The following is a 15,518-nucleotide window of genomic DNA, read 5'->3' as shown; positions in this document are numbered from 1 at the left end:
TTAAGCTCCAAGTAAAGCAAGGAGTTAGAGATGTTCTCAGAGTACAATACTACCAGCTCTCCTCCTCAATTGTCACCGACATATTGACATCTGCTGCTCAAAAACAGACAGGAAAAGTAGGCCATCGAGTAAAGGAACTGTAATGTTTAGACTCTGAAATTACACTTGTAAACACTGAAATGCATCTTTGTAGAAGCAGTACAGTGCAAATGCCTGTCCAAGGAATTTATCCTGTCACATGTGTGCACATCATTGCTCTGACTCAAGTTGCTCCTTCCTCAGCTATATTAGGAATCCCACGTGGAGCCAGGTGTGTTGTCTTCCTTGAAATTTCGATGCACAGATTGGAGAACAGAGCACCAATCAGAGATGATGGAGCAGGCCCACCATCCCACTCCCCCACAGCAATACTTACACCAGCTTAGCAGGATACAACCAGGAAAAGAGCCATAAAATGGACGTTTGGAGAGGTGTGGCTAGCCAAAAGCAGGACATTTGAGTGAAATGGCCAGCACACAACAGTACCAAAAGGCTTGTGAGAAATATTTTCACCAGCAAAACAAAACAATGCTTTCCAGAGGTTTCCAGAAAAATAAAGCTGTTGTCTGTTTTGAAATGAACTTTTAATTAAAAAGGCATATTCTGCAAACAGGAAACTTACAATTCTTAAGAACCAACTCTATCTCCTTCCCCGACACTGTTTTTACTTCAAAAATGATTACATAGTTTCTACTTGTAAGTTTGGCAAGGTAAACAATCATTTTGGAGGAAAATGATGCTGTACTCAGAGGCAGGTATGGCTAAATATCACCTAACTTAAGGACATAGGATCAGACATACCTGACATCCAATCCTTTATCCTGTCTATTACATACCAGAGGTACCTCACTCAATATTTATATGAACATAAATTCACAAATTTTAGCAAAGTAGAGATGAGACTACTAAGAACATAAGAATGGTCATACTGGGTCAGACCAAAGGTCCATCTAGCCCAGTATCCTGTCTTCAGACAGTGGCCAATAGCCAGGTGCCCCAGAGAGAGTGAACAGAACAGGTAATCATCAAGTGATCCATCCTCTGTTGCCCATTCCCAGCTTCTGGCAAACAGAGGCTAGGGACACCATCCCTGTCCATCCTGGCTAATAACCATTGAATTTATCTTGCCTGCATATTTATACCTGCTTCTGGAAATTTCCATTACATGCATCTGATGAAGTGGGTATTCACCCACGAAAGCTTATGCTTCAATACATCTGTTAGTCTTAAAGGTGCCACAGGACCCTCTGTTGCTTTTTACAGATCCAGACTAACACGGCTACCCCTCTGATACTTGAATTTATCTAGTTCTTTTTTGAATCCTGTTATAGTGTTGTCCTTCACAACACCCTCTGGCAAGGGTTCCACAGGTTGATTGTGCGTTGTGTGAAAAACTGTGTAAAACTACTGTGATTTATTTAGGATTTATCATAAATCATGACCAGCTACATTACTATGACTAAAATAAAAAGATATTTTGTAACGGCAGTGTTTTTAATCAAAGGATTTCAAAGTACTTTACAAACAATTAAATAGACTAAGAAGTTTTTCATAACAGATTAGTCAAATCACAATGTTTAATTAGCTGCCATAAAAAGGATGGGAGCAAGATTTGGTGTAGCAATTGGCTACACAGCCAATTCTTAATAAATTACAAATTGCAATTCTAGATCTGGTCAGTAGGTGGCATGAGGCTGTGTATTGTAAAAGCTAAGTACTGTACAGTGGAAAAAACAATAGTATTGCAAAAAAGTATAAAGAATTCTTTTAATGCCATTGATATACATTTTGCTGGTCTATCAGTTGGATCTCACTCACCTCAAGCCAGGAATTCAAATACATGCATTTAACATACAGATTTCCATACTAAACTACACCAGCCACATAAAAATTCAAGTACCAATATTCAAGGAATTAAACATTAAAGCCCAGTTCAAAAAACCATTTATGCTCATGCTCACATCCATCCCTATTCAGCAAAGCACTTAAGTACATGCTTGCTTAACTTTAGATATGTGCTTAAATCAAATTGTGGGGCTTAAGCATATGCCTGAAATTAAGCATGCGCTTAAGTGCTTTGCTGACTAGAGGCAGACTTTGGAGCAGGGACTTTAGCACCTGATTCCCCTTTCACATGAGTGTAAATCAGGAATAACTCAGCTGAAGTCAGTGAAATTACACCAGGGTGAAAATGGTGTAAAGTGAGAAGAGAACCAAGTTTTAGACTTCAGGGGGGTCATTTGTGTGAGTAGAATGAGTGGGATTTAGCCCCAGGAGATGTGGCTATACAATAGGGTTGCCACCTTTCTAATGGCTGGTAACTACACTCCTGAGGCCCTTCCCCCTGCTCTGCCTCTTTCCCCCAAGGCCCTGCCCAGTCTCCTCCCCCCCCAAGACCCAACCCCGCTGCACCTCCCTCCCAAGATTAAAAAAAATGGAGATTATGGCTTGTCAATTGGCACGCGGACACACAAACTGAAACCCAGACTGTTCAGGTGAAAACCGGACAGGTGGCAACTCTACTACACAAGGATGCTGTTTGATTAATATGGATCCAGCTAGAAACAAATATGCAAAAGATTTTATAAAATAATCAAAGTTAGAGAATCTATCAAGGATATTATAATCTATTATTTGGTTCTGATAGCACCCACACTGTGTTAGGCACAAAGAAGCACCCTGAATCACTTACAACCTATACAGTTAAATATTAACATATTTCATAATTTTGGTATTATATACAGTACATAGAAATCTCTTTTATAACAAGAAGGCTGGAGGTGTGCATGGGGAAATAGTCCTTCAATTCAGTCCAGATTTTATTATGTGTAAAAGTGGACCTGAAGAGTAAATTGTAGATATTAAAAACTTGCCCCCTTACCGCCCACCCCCCAACAATTATTTCTTGAAAGACTCTGGCACTCTTTATAGAAATGGAGTTTGACACCACAGAGGTGTTAGCTAACAGGCTGCTAACACACACCTTTTAAAAGTCTAATATAGATAAAACACACTGTCTTTAACACCTGCTAAGGGAGTCAGTAAAGCCTACTGGACAGCCTATTGTACACATGCTAACATCGCCCCTTTAATTCCTAGTCTAGGTAAGGTCGAAAGTGCAACTCATCCCACCATTGAGGGGATGGGGAAATGCTAATCCTTAGGGTGGAATTGTGGCATTAAAGCCACAGTGCTCGTTGAGTGGGAACACTGAAATGCATTCTGGAACTGATTGCGAGTACAGCTGCTGCACTGCCATGACAGTAAAAGGCAAGCAGCATGCACTCCCCTTCATGAGCAGGCCTGTAGGAGAACAGAAGGCCCATGGCCTCATCTCCTCCTTGCCCCTTGCCAACAGTGACATGACTCCTGTCCTGTGGTGTCCTTGCATGGCCTGAGCATAATAATTCCCATTGTGTCAGGCCCCAGGGCGACCAGCAGGAAAGAAAGGGGCAGAGCATAGCCTTTTTCTTAATGTGCGACATCTCAGATTTCAAACTCCCTCCACACTGTTGCCTTCCAGATCTTCTACACAATATCCAGAAAAAGAGAACAATATTTTATTTGCAATTTGTAATGTAAAATCAAGCAGGAAAAAAATGGAAAGGAAAAACAAGCTCTCTCCATACTTCCTAAAGGAGCAGAATAGGCACAAACAAAAATACTTCTCTTTTCACTTGCAGTTCAGACTTCAGTAGCTCTAACCACAGCCAAGGGCTCCATCTGACCAGCTGTAGTTCCACCAAAATCATTGTGCCAAGATTAAACTCTGTGCTCTGGGGTTGTGAGAGGTTATTTCTTTTAAACATGCAGCATTGTATAGTGGGCACAAGTTCTTCACCATACCAGAGAAAACAGATGACCACCATGAATGACATTTTTACTTAGTAAATGTATTAAATAAAAACAATGTTCCATAATGTCAAAGAAATATAATTAGATGGACAGACATGGTGATCCCCAAAGCTTCATACTGCCTTGTCTGTTGCATTGGGAAACATGCAGCTTGTGCAAAAAAATAAAGAAGATTGAATTCTTAAGTCCATCCTCCAGTCGTTACGCAGTAGTATGTTAAAGCCTTATGATTATCTGCTAAATGGAAAGATTAATAAAAATGAAATCCTGAGCTCAAGCTCCATACTAGCTAGTCTCTGAATATTTCCCAGGTCTAATTTATATATCTAACTCTCTTCAATTTAAATACAACTTTGTCCAAGAATGATGGTCTGATCAAACTCCCATTTAAAGCCAAGACTCCCATGGACAGGTTCTAAAGGAGCAGAATTTTTCATATGTATAAGCCTTATGGAATTGCTTAACTTCTTCTGCATAGTATCACATAGCACTTCATGAATAATCTAGTTAGTTAGGTAGATGCTACATGGAGAGCAGATGTGTTCCTCTTGGTGGAATTTAGGAGAATCAAGACTCAGATCTTGTTTGAGCCATAACTCAGTTCAAGATCAAGTATTTTCTCAGAAATTGTTCCCAGCAAGCTGTTTCTCCATATTCTCAAAAAAAAAAATTGTTGTTTCCCTTAGTGCCTGATCTGGGTCAATTCTTGTTCATCTTATTTAAATGAGCAGTCCCTCTAAAGTCAACATTTATGAACAATATTTGTGAGAGTGACTAGTTACCTGAAGGGCCTCAATGTGAGGGTGCTCAACTTGAAACACTAAAGGTGTCTGACAAAGGTTGATTGCTCAGCACTTTCTGAAAATTAGGTCTTTTTAAGGTGTCAAGTTGGGGATCTAAAAACTGAGCCCCAACCCAATTCTCTTTTGAAAATTCTGGCCAATGATGCTTGCTTGCTTAAGGCAAGAAGAATTTGCTCCTTCAGTGTTTATGTAATCAAGTAATGCAGGCTCAGCTTCAATTGGAGTCTAGGAGCCAGTTTTAATCAACTGGATCTGTGCAATAATTTGAGAGACTCGCTGAGACCCCAGGTTATAATTCAGATGTAAGATAGATTGTTATTCTTGTAAAAAGAAGAACAGGAGTACTTGTGGCACCTTAGAGACTAACAAATTTATTAGAGCATAAGCTTTCGTGGACTCGAAGAAGTGGGCTGTAGTCCACGAAAGCTTATGCTCTAATAAATTTGTTAGTCTCTAAGGTGCCACAAGTACTCCTGTTCTTCTTTTTGCGGATACAGACTAACACGGCTGTTACTCTGAAACTTGTTATTCTTGTGTGTTGGATTTATTGTAAAATGTTACCGCCTTGCAAAAAACCTGAAGCAATTATGTTGTCATGGAGTGTGAACTTCTATAAGTTTGGGCAAAGTAAGTCACACCATATCTATTCACCTGCACACATTGTGGAGTTTGCTAGCATGCCTTAAGAGAGTGGTATTACAGTGATTTACATCAGAAAGATTATCTTCACAATACAAATGCAGTAAAGAAACATTTTATTTTAGATAAAGAGGCAATTTTTCAGAAACATACTACACGGTCTCTATTTGCATTGCTTGCTCCCTATTACATTCTACAATCTCTTAAGGAAGGCCCATAAATATTCAATTGGGACTAGTAAAACTAATTACTGAAATAATGTAGTCACTGAATTACAGTAATTTGCTACTTTCCACTATTGTACCTGTAGGTTGAATTCTAGCTTTTTGGAAATCTCTTTCAGACACAGAGAGAGAGGCGAAGCATAAGGTTCATATAAAGGTGAGACAACTGCATAATCCATTAAGCTACCCACAGCAAATTTCCCCCCATCTCAATCCCAATTATCGTACACTGTCAATCTCAATTCAGAATGATAAAAAATTGTCACATGCTTTAAATGCCAACATTTTGTATCCACCGATTACTAGATGGATCCTCTTGGAAATGGAACAGGCAATCAAGTGCCAGAGACTGAAATCTGGACCATAGCCCTAGGGAAAATATAGATGTCTATTTTGTACCACTCCACTCAAAGGTAGCATCTAATCATTAGTTTAATAAGTACTGTTTGGTCTTCAAGTCTAAATCACCCAAACAATCTAGCCAAGATAGTCACCAGGTCTTTTTACTAGCCCTATTGTGGCTGCAAAGTGGAGGAGAAAGACCATGTTAGGGCATCCCAGATTGTGGCTGTAAGACCCTGTGAGCAAGCGGGTGGCTCTGACTTTGTCTGTGGGTACCATGCAAAGTACTCACTGTTACAGTTCAGGACCACTTCCCCTATAACTCCCATCAGTAGTCCACCAAGGACAGCAATTTGCAGGCTTCCAGTTCCCCAGTCATTGCCTTCCTTCGGTGCAGACCCTGTTTCTCTGCACTGCTGATTGGGGTATTTCCAGGCTGAATAGTTTCCTGCCTTCACTGTGTTATTCGCAGCAAAAGACAGTCTGCCTAATCAGACCTGTTTGCTTCTCCCCTCAGAGATGGCACACGGTGTCATTGCCCACAGTTACAAGTTATCACACAGCTCTTCTGAAGCATGCGTATTTTATTCTTAAGGTAAAAGCACTACACAGAAAACATTAAAACAATAAAAGAACCTACATGCATGCTAATAAGCTTACCAGGGTTCTCACCCTCCAACATGGGCTCTGACAGAAGTTCTTCAAAAACCCCAATCAGGAGTTTTCCTCTGGTTGCAAGCTCATAACACCCTCAGCTCAGAACTAGTACCCTTGTGAAAATTTAGTCCCTCCTTTATATGGCGTGAGTCTCTGAACTGGAGTTTTCAGGAGTAGGTAATCAGTAGACAATTGGTTTCTTTCCCCAGGGCTTAGCTTTAAAAGGATGGCTTTGAAATGGGTCATTTGCATTCCCTCACCTTCAAATATTTCCTAGGAAATCCACTTCATATGTATTGTCCAGAAGAGTACTTTGAAGTACATATCTCCCAGAGACTGCATTAATGCTGCCTTTCTGCTTTAAAAAAAAAAAAAAAAAAAAAAAAAAAGGTTCCATACAATCCCATCATTTTTAATTCATCAAACTCCAGAGACGTTCAACTTAATTCAATGGTTTAATTCAATGTGGTTTGTCCAGGATATTACAGGACATTGCCATAATTTGTCAAACTCACGTTTTGGAAGTATCTCTAGAAACTTTACAAATGAGTTAGGCCCATGTTCACTGTTAACAAGAAATCAGGAGCTTTAAAAAGATTGATGAATTAGTTTGAGGGGGAGAGAAAAATCAAACTAATTCACAAAACACATCTGACACACTGCTACTAAGCCCACCAAACTTTCAGAGCTCTAAATTAGCTGACATTTAACAGTATGAAGAGCTAGTTATATGAGTGGGAGAGCTATTTATACCACTGTTTGTTTCAAAGCAGTATATTTGAGTATGACAAAGACCCTTGACCAAGCGGTAAATGATGTCCATGGGGACTAGGGGTAGGAAAGACCCACAGCCCAGTTGAACCAGTGCAGTCCTGCTGCATGGTATGAGGGGCAGACAATCTGTGTACATCTGAATGTCCTGTGTATCGCTGAGAACAGCTCCGCCAAGGCTCCCTTCTAAGCTACTGGGGAGGAGGAAGAGTAGTAAGGGACAATTGTGGACAGTGGAGTTGCAGCTACAAAGATCATAGAATATCAGGGTTGGAAGGGACCTCAGGAGGTCATCTAGTCCAACCCCCTGCTCAAAGCAGGACCAATTCCCAACTAAATCATCCAAACCAGGGATGTCAAGCCTGACCTTAAAAACCTCTAAGGAAGGAGATTCCACTGCCTCCCTAGGTAACCCATTCCAGTGCTTCACCACCCTCCTCGTGAAAAAGTTTTTCCTAATATCCAACCTAAACCTCCCTCACTGCAACTTGAGACCATTACTCCTTGTTCTGTCATCTGCTACCACTGAGAACAGTCTAGATCCATCCTCTTTGGAACCCCCTTTCAGGTAGTTGAAAGCAGCTACCAAATCCCCCCTCATTCTTCTCTTCTGCAGACTAAACAATCCCAGTTCCCTCAGTCTCTCCTCATAAGTCATGTGCTCCAGCCCCCTAATCATTTTTGTTGTCCTCCGCTGGAATCTTTCCAATTTTTCCACATCCTTTTTGTAGTGTGGGGCCCAAAACTGGACACAGTACTCCAGATGAGGCCTCACCAATGTTGAATAGAGGGTAATGATCATGTCCCTCAATCTGCTGGCAATGCCCCTACTTATACAGCCCAAAATGCCGTTAGCCTTCTTGGCAACAAGGGCACACTGTCGACTCATTTCCAGCTTCTTGTCCACTGTAACCCCTAGGTCCTTTTCTGCAGAACTGCTTCCTGGCCATTCGGTCCCTAGTCTGTAACAGTGAATGGGATTCTTCCGTCTTAAGTGCAGGACTCTGCACTTATCCTTGTTGAACCTCATCAGGTTTCTTTTGGCCCAATGCTCTAATTTGTCTAGGTCCCCCTGTATCCTATCCCTACCCTCCAGTGTATCTACCACTCCTCCCAGTTTAGTGTCATCTGCAGACTTGCTGAGAGTACAGTCCACGCCATCCTCCAGATCATTAATGAAGATATTGAACAAAACCGGCCCCAAGACCGACCCTTGGGGCACTCCGATGGATACCGGCTGCCAACTAGACATGGAGCCATTGATCACTACCCATTGAGCCCGACGATTTGGCCAGCTTTCTATCCACCTTATAGTCCATTCATCCAGCCCATACTTCTTTAATTTGCCAGCAAGAATACTGTGGGAGACCATATCAAAAGCTTTGCTAAAGTCAAGGAATAACACATCCACTGCTTTCCCCTCATCAAAGGCAATTAGATCCATTGGCCAACCCTTTTACCTCCAGCCCTTCTGAGAGGTGGACTATTGCTTTGTGGCCTTAGGGTGTGGGGAGATTCAAGTTCACTCCTTTCCAGTCCTATTGTGGTTTGGGTGAAATGGCATTGAAGCTGGTAGATGCAACTGCTGCCCTTCATTTAAGATGGTTCCTTTATGAAATAGTAGTGGCCTCTATCCCAAACACAGGCACACGTCACCGCCCCACACAGAGGTACATATGGACTGCTCAGGAATTTGAACTGCGTGGGAGAGGCGCTTGGCTGGTTATTGTTTTTAGGACCGGGGCGGGTGTGAGAGTGAGAGAGAGAAGGCTGCAAGGAAGCACCAGACACAGCCTGAATAAGGAGTGCATGTGTAGTCCTAGACACAACGTAGACAAAAAGCTCTTGGGCTGGGTGCTGGCTGAAAGGGGGCTTGGAGCTGTGAACAAAGAAACTCTCTCTTCTGTTTGATCCCTCCTATGTTCAGGGGAACAGGACTTTGTACACCCTTAGCAAACAAATAGAATTGCTTCAGAGATACCCGATTCCATCATCAGTTTCTCCTCCTAATGGAGGCAACCCGGATGACTCTAAAGTTTGAATAGCTATTTGGGTCAAAAGGGATAACAGACCACTGCAGCAATAACAGGACATATGCCCTCAGAAAGTGGGATTTGTGATATCAGGGACAGTGCAGCATCCTTGAGCCAAAATATCCCTGAGATCAGGGCTTAAATTCAGCTGAAGCTGTCCAGAGCGGAGCGCTGGTAAATATTTTCAAACCCACAAGGAATCCTGGTACGTCCCCGCAGCCCCTGCAGGGCTAAAGCCCTGAGCCCTGGTGCCCTGCAGGGCAGAAGCCCCAAGCTCCAACCCCCCATTCCTCCCTTCCCCCCGCCCCCCAGCTGGGCCCTGGAGTTTTTATAGCATGTTGTGGAGGGCCTGAGGGGCTCCGGGAAATAATCTATGAGAATTTAAGCCCTGCTTGGGAGTATACACTTCAGAAGCAGCATTTCTGTTAGACTATAAGATCAGTCTAATGAAATGGGACTTAAGTGGGGCATAGGTAGGGCCCTACCAAATTCACACTCCATTCTGGTCAATTTCATGGACAGAGGGTTTTAAATTGGTCAATTTCATGATTTCAGATTTCACTGTGTTGTAACTGTGGGGGTCCTGACTCAAAATGGGATGGGGGGGGGGCGCTACAAAGTTGTTGTAAGGGGGTCCCAAGATTGCCAACCTCATTGCAGTGCTGAGCTCTGAAAGCAGCACCCTCCCAGCTTCCTGCAGGTAAGTGGGATCTCTCCCACGCTGCTGGGCGCGCCCCAGCCGGTGACTCCTGACTGCTAGCCCATGCCAGGGACAGATTAAGGCAGGGCCCCCCAGCCAATTTGCTCCCGCCCCCCAGGAAAAATGGGTGCCCCAGCCCTGGAAGAAGCCCCAGGGCAGAAGCCCCTACTGGTTCAACCCAAACCCTGCTGGAGCGGCAGGGGGAGGAAGCCCCAAGGGGGAGGAAGCCCCAGGCTCAGTGCCTGGAGCCGCAGCAGAAATCGGGACTGGGGGGAGGGAGGCAGAAGCCCAGAGCCCGGGCCGCCCTGAGCCCCAGCTGGAGTGGCAGGGGGCAGAAGCCCCAAGCTTGGCACTGGAGCCACAGCAGGAGCTGCGAGGCGGGAGGGGCACAGAAGCCCAGCACCCAGGCTGCCTCAGCTGCAGCTGCCAGGAGCGAAATCCTCCAGCCCAGCAGAAGCCACTGTGGGAGATAGCCATGAGGCCTGGACCTAGAGCTGTGGCAGGAGCTGCAGTGGGGGAAAGGAAGCCTGGAGCCCAGCTCCTGGGTTGCTGCAGAGCAGAACAGAGAGTACTACCCTCATTCCTGCGCTGCCTCTGATGGTGGGTCCGATCTCGCCACCAAGCACGGCTGTGCAGGGGAAGGACAATTTTCCCCATCCCCGGTGTGGCCAGGCTCCCAGCAGCAGGAGAGATCAGATTTCAGGTCCAGGACATGGTTTTCACAGCACTGAAATTGGTAGGGCCCTAGGCATAGGCCTCTGGACAGGGGTGGATTTCACCCAGACTGAGCAAGGTTACATTGCTAACCTTAACACAGTACACACTGAACGAGGCATGGACTTCTGTATAGTCTTGCTTTATTGTCTGAACCCATTACAAGATATGCAGTGAATAAGGCAATGTGCACCACACAGAAATTTCATTTTAAAGACACTATATCCATGTCACAGGGCAGGATTTACTCACCCTGGATTCCTTGCTGCAAACAGTCCTCACACTCTTATGTGGGTTCACCACTGTGTGCTTTATTTACGATATGCTATACAAGTCCTCGTCCCTCTACAAGATAAGGCTTTCCCTCTACACATAGGGAAAAGGAGGAGGAGAGAGCTAACTTCCCAGAGATCCTAGACTTCCTTGGCCCTTCCTGTCTGTCTGAAGTGTACTCAGCTGACAAGCTGAATCACCTCGGTAATGGGTTAATCGCTTGTGCTTAATCAATTATCTCATCAAATTGGCCCATGTGGGGATGCTTACAAAGCACACAGACTGATGAGTCAGCCTTAGGCTACTCACTCTATCACAGCCCATTTCAAAAATGCTCTCACGGAGCTCAACCTCTTTCAAGGTACATAAAGTTTGCATTGTGTCATGCAGGCTTTCATGCATTAGACTGATATACACTTTATAAAGAGGATGTATTCCCTAATGCACATTTATAAGATGCATAGACTACCTTTGCTTTGAACATAGCTAAAAAATACTAAACAATCATCCTACCAACCTCATGGTGTGCAAAGTTGTTTTCAAATGCAAATAATTTTGTTAAATCAAATCCAGTTTCCGCCAAGGCAGATATTTCTCTGCAAAGACCCTGCCAAATGTTTTCACACACACCCATTGACATCCAGAATGAATAAAAGGCCAGGGGAGTGGGGTGGGGGAGAAAAACCCAATTTCCTCAATCAAACTGGGCCACTGTATTTTGGCCCAAACTTTCACAAAGTTATTCATGCTCATGCAAAGACCAAGAATGGAAAATTTCAGCCTGAGAGATGAAAAATTTGGAAAAGCTAAAAGCAGCTGAAAATGGGGGTTTATAGTAAACAAAAAACAAACCAACCAAACAAAAAAACCCTTCAATAAAATCCTGGCCTTCATTGGGACCAAGATTTCAGTCCTTGACTTCAGCTATTACTACCCCCAGACAGGATGCCTTTATAAGCTGGGAAATGTATTCAAAGGACCCCCAAGAGATTTACAGACTTATTAGGCCCCAATCCTGTAAGTGACTCTGAGCAGATGGTCCCCTGGATGACAGAGGAGTCAGTTTCAGGATCTGAAACTTAATGAATATATAGGCTGCACATAGGGATTACTTCATTTTCAACTGAAATACAGCCGCTATGGAATGAGAGGTAGCAGCTGTTTAATTGCATGCAGCAGTAATTCTCAACAGTTTAGGAGAGGGATTGCATTTATAACTACACCAACCATTCTAGTTAGGCAGAATGTAATTACTGAAATTTGAATTTGGCCAGAACACCAGACTCAACACTTTTGTGAAAGGTGCTATAGAATCTTAAATGACCAAAAGTCTTTGTGGTTCTTGGCTTTATATCTTATCAGAAACAGGTCATCTCCAGCAACATACGATTCCTCAACATTATGATGGAGCAGTATTTCAATATGAACTCAGAGGGAAGAATGTCACCTGTCAAATCATCCCAGTGTTCCAGTGAAATCTAGCCAAGTAGGCAACACTGCTTGATTAAGAAAAGTGGCAGGATTACAGAAATGTGCGCTATGGCTGCAGGAACAATAGCCTATTTATTCCTCCCTAATATTCAGCTCAGAAATAGTTTTATTGGTTAGTATTTGGATTCAGATCATGCTAATAATGTGTACTAATGGGTAAATTCAAGAAAACCAATTGGTAAGCACCAGGGAACACTAACAATGAAAAACTCTCCATTTACCTTTGTAGATCCTTGGAGAAGGTGGGGGACAAGGAGGGTGAGAGAAAGGAACATAGCCCCTCGAAAGGGAGTGTGTTCAGCAGTGTTCATATCAAAGAAAGTAATAAGTCACCACACATGCACCACATGATCCCCTTTGAGAAACAGAGCAGAGGATATTTGTAAATTAATATGCAGAGTAGGAAAGTCTCTCTTTAGAAACGCCAGCTCTGTACTTGACTTGGGAATAACTTTGAAGGATGCGGAGATACTGCATGCCCTGTATCACTAAAAAAAATCCGTTTGAGGACACGTTCATCAGGGACTGGGGTGAGAGATTGGAAAGGCAAGAAGTGTCAATGAGAGAGCGAGTTTTCTGCAGAGTGTGTGCCCTGATCTGATGAGAGAGAATGGAAGGGTTCCTCAAGGGGCATCTCACATTAATATTCACTGGAGATGTTTGAACGGTTACACTGTTCACCTACCATAAGTTACAGGGACTGAGACAGAGATATCCCAAAGGCCTATGGCAGGAAGACAACCTGCATGCAAGGACACAGGCATGGTGAAATTAGAAGATTCACAGAAGCCCAAGGCAGGGAAGCACACCCACAGGGAACAGGAGTAGAAACATTCAGGAGTGATCAGACAGAAGCTGCTTTGGGCATTATCTTACAACTTGGTTAAAATAAACTGCAAGCTGGCCCCACACACTTACTAAATCCTCTAGATGACAAAGTATACACACAAATAACTACAGTTAAAATGTAAGTGTGTTTACTGGAGTTTTGTCTGTATAGGACTGTTTTCCTGAAAGAGGAAGCCATGAGTTTTACTTGACCATTCCAATATCCATATCACAATCAAAGCTATTTCTCCCACAATCTCAAGGCAACAATACTGTACAAGAGTACTACACTATCCAGTGTTCACACTCATACACACGGCACCACTTATAACACCTGTAATTATCCTTATTTCTAGTTTAAGCACTGTTGGAGGTCCATTTCAGACAAGTGCGATTTTAGTGACTGGAGCTTTAATAGATTCATCAACAGTATATTTGTAGCAATCTGAAGTCACATAAAATGCACAGTGAGGTTTCAAGACAATTTTTATGATAATTCCATAAGGGGCTTTTTTTGTGTGCATTCTAGAACTCAATTAATTTATTGAAGTCAGATTAGATATTTCTTTTGGGGCTTTTTTTTTTTTTTTTTTTTTTGGTAAAAGCTTTGCTTTTATTTTAATGAGACCAGACACCATGTGAACTATACAACTCCTTTTTGAGAGTATGGTCTTCTTCAAGAATGCAGGAGAGTGAATTCTTGTCTAGTTTTTTCTTCCCAAGTGAAATATTAATTTGTAATTGACTTTGCTATTCCAGTAAATTACAAATGGACAAGACCAGCATAGTTTATATAGATGGGATTTACTCCAATTTCTGTTAGATTGATATGGGATTCTAGCAGTGAGATACCAGTAAATCAATGCACAGTTCCTGCAATGAAGAGAAGACTTCTATCTGAAGGGGAAAAACAAAAACTGTTTAAATGTAAAAGACATGGTGAGGAACATATACTGATCCTTTTTATCTATTTCATTAAGTGACACGACAAAGTTTATTACCTTATAGTACTTCGAGATAAGTGGTCCCTCTATCTGTATTCCACTGTCAGTGTTCATATGCGCCACGTGCTCAGAGTAGGAGAATTCTTGCAAGCAGTGTCCATTGGTCTATGCATGCACCTTTGGTCTCCTTGTGCCACAAACCAAGTGTATAAAGGGAAGAGTGGACCGATTACCTCTTCAGTTACTTTTTCTACCAGGAATGATCTGAAGCAGAAGGGAAGGAGGGTGGCATAGGGACCAAGGAATGGGTTGTCAGGTCTAATGGTTAGAGTCAGGAACTTGGAACAACCGGAGTGGGAGCCATAGTCAGGTGCCAAGCCAGGATCCAAGCGTCAGGGGTAGGGCATATGAGCAGGGACCTACAGTGAGGCAGGAAAGCAGAAATTGGAACAGAGGTGGAAACTGGGATAAGGAGGGCAGGAACCAAGAGCAGGGAAGGCAGGGCTCAGGAGTCAGGCAAGTAGACAAGGTCCTGTAGTAACAGCCAGCCAGGGATTCACCTAGTTGCAGGATTTAAACCAGAAAAACTCAGGAATTTTGTCCATGCAATTGGTGGGGCTGGACATCTCTTCCAATCAGGGGCTTAATGGGCAGGGTCCAATGAGCTAGAGCTTTTCTAACCTCTTCTCCACTGGTTTGGGCGAGCTCCTCGGTGGCAGCCATGGTCTGAGCATGACCTGGGAGCCTGGGTTCCCGGCCTACGATCCCTCACAGGCAGGTAGTGGAATATAGATAGGCCACACTTCTCAAAGAACCTCCAGTTACTATAAGGTAAGTAACTTTTTCTTCTAGTGCTGGTCCTTATACATATTCCAATGCCAGACAAAAAGTAATCAGCTAAGAGGAGGATGTGAGAATGCAGGCAGCAGAGTAGCTTGAAGAACCGCTGTCCCAAAGGAAGCATCAGTAGAGGAGTCCTGTACTAGAACATCTCAAATATGTGTGGATGGATCTCCATGTAGCGGAATTGCAAATGTCAAGTAGGAAACTTCCTGAAGCATTGCAACTGACGTTACTTGTGCTCTTGTAGAATGAGCCCTTACCCCATAAGAGGGAGGAAGATGTGACAGCTATTAGCAGAGTAGGATGCAGCCCAAGGTCTATTTAGAGACCCTCTGGGAACATATTGCTTGACTGGTGAGAAA

The sequence above is a fragment of the Malaclemys terrapin genome, chromosome 1 (genome assembly GCF_027887155.1).
Source record: "Malaclemys terrapin pileata isolate rMalTer1 chromosome 1, rMalTer1.hap1, whole genome shotgun sequence".
Classification (NCBI taxonomy): domain Eukaryota; kingdom Metazoa; phylum Chordata; order Testudines; family Emydidae; genus Malaclemys; species Malaclemys terrapin.
The sequence above is the reverse complement of the archived record's forward strand: the minus strand, read 5'-3'. Positions refer to the sequence as shown.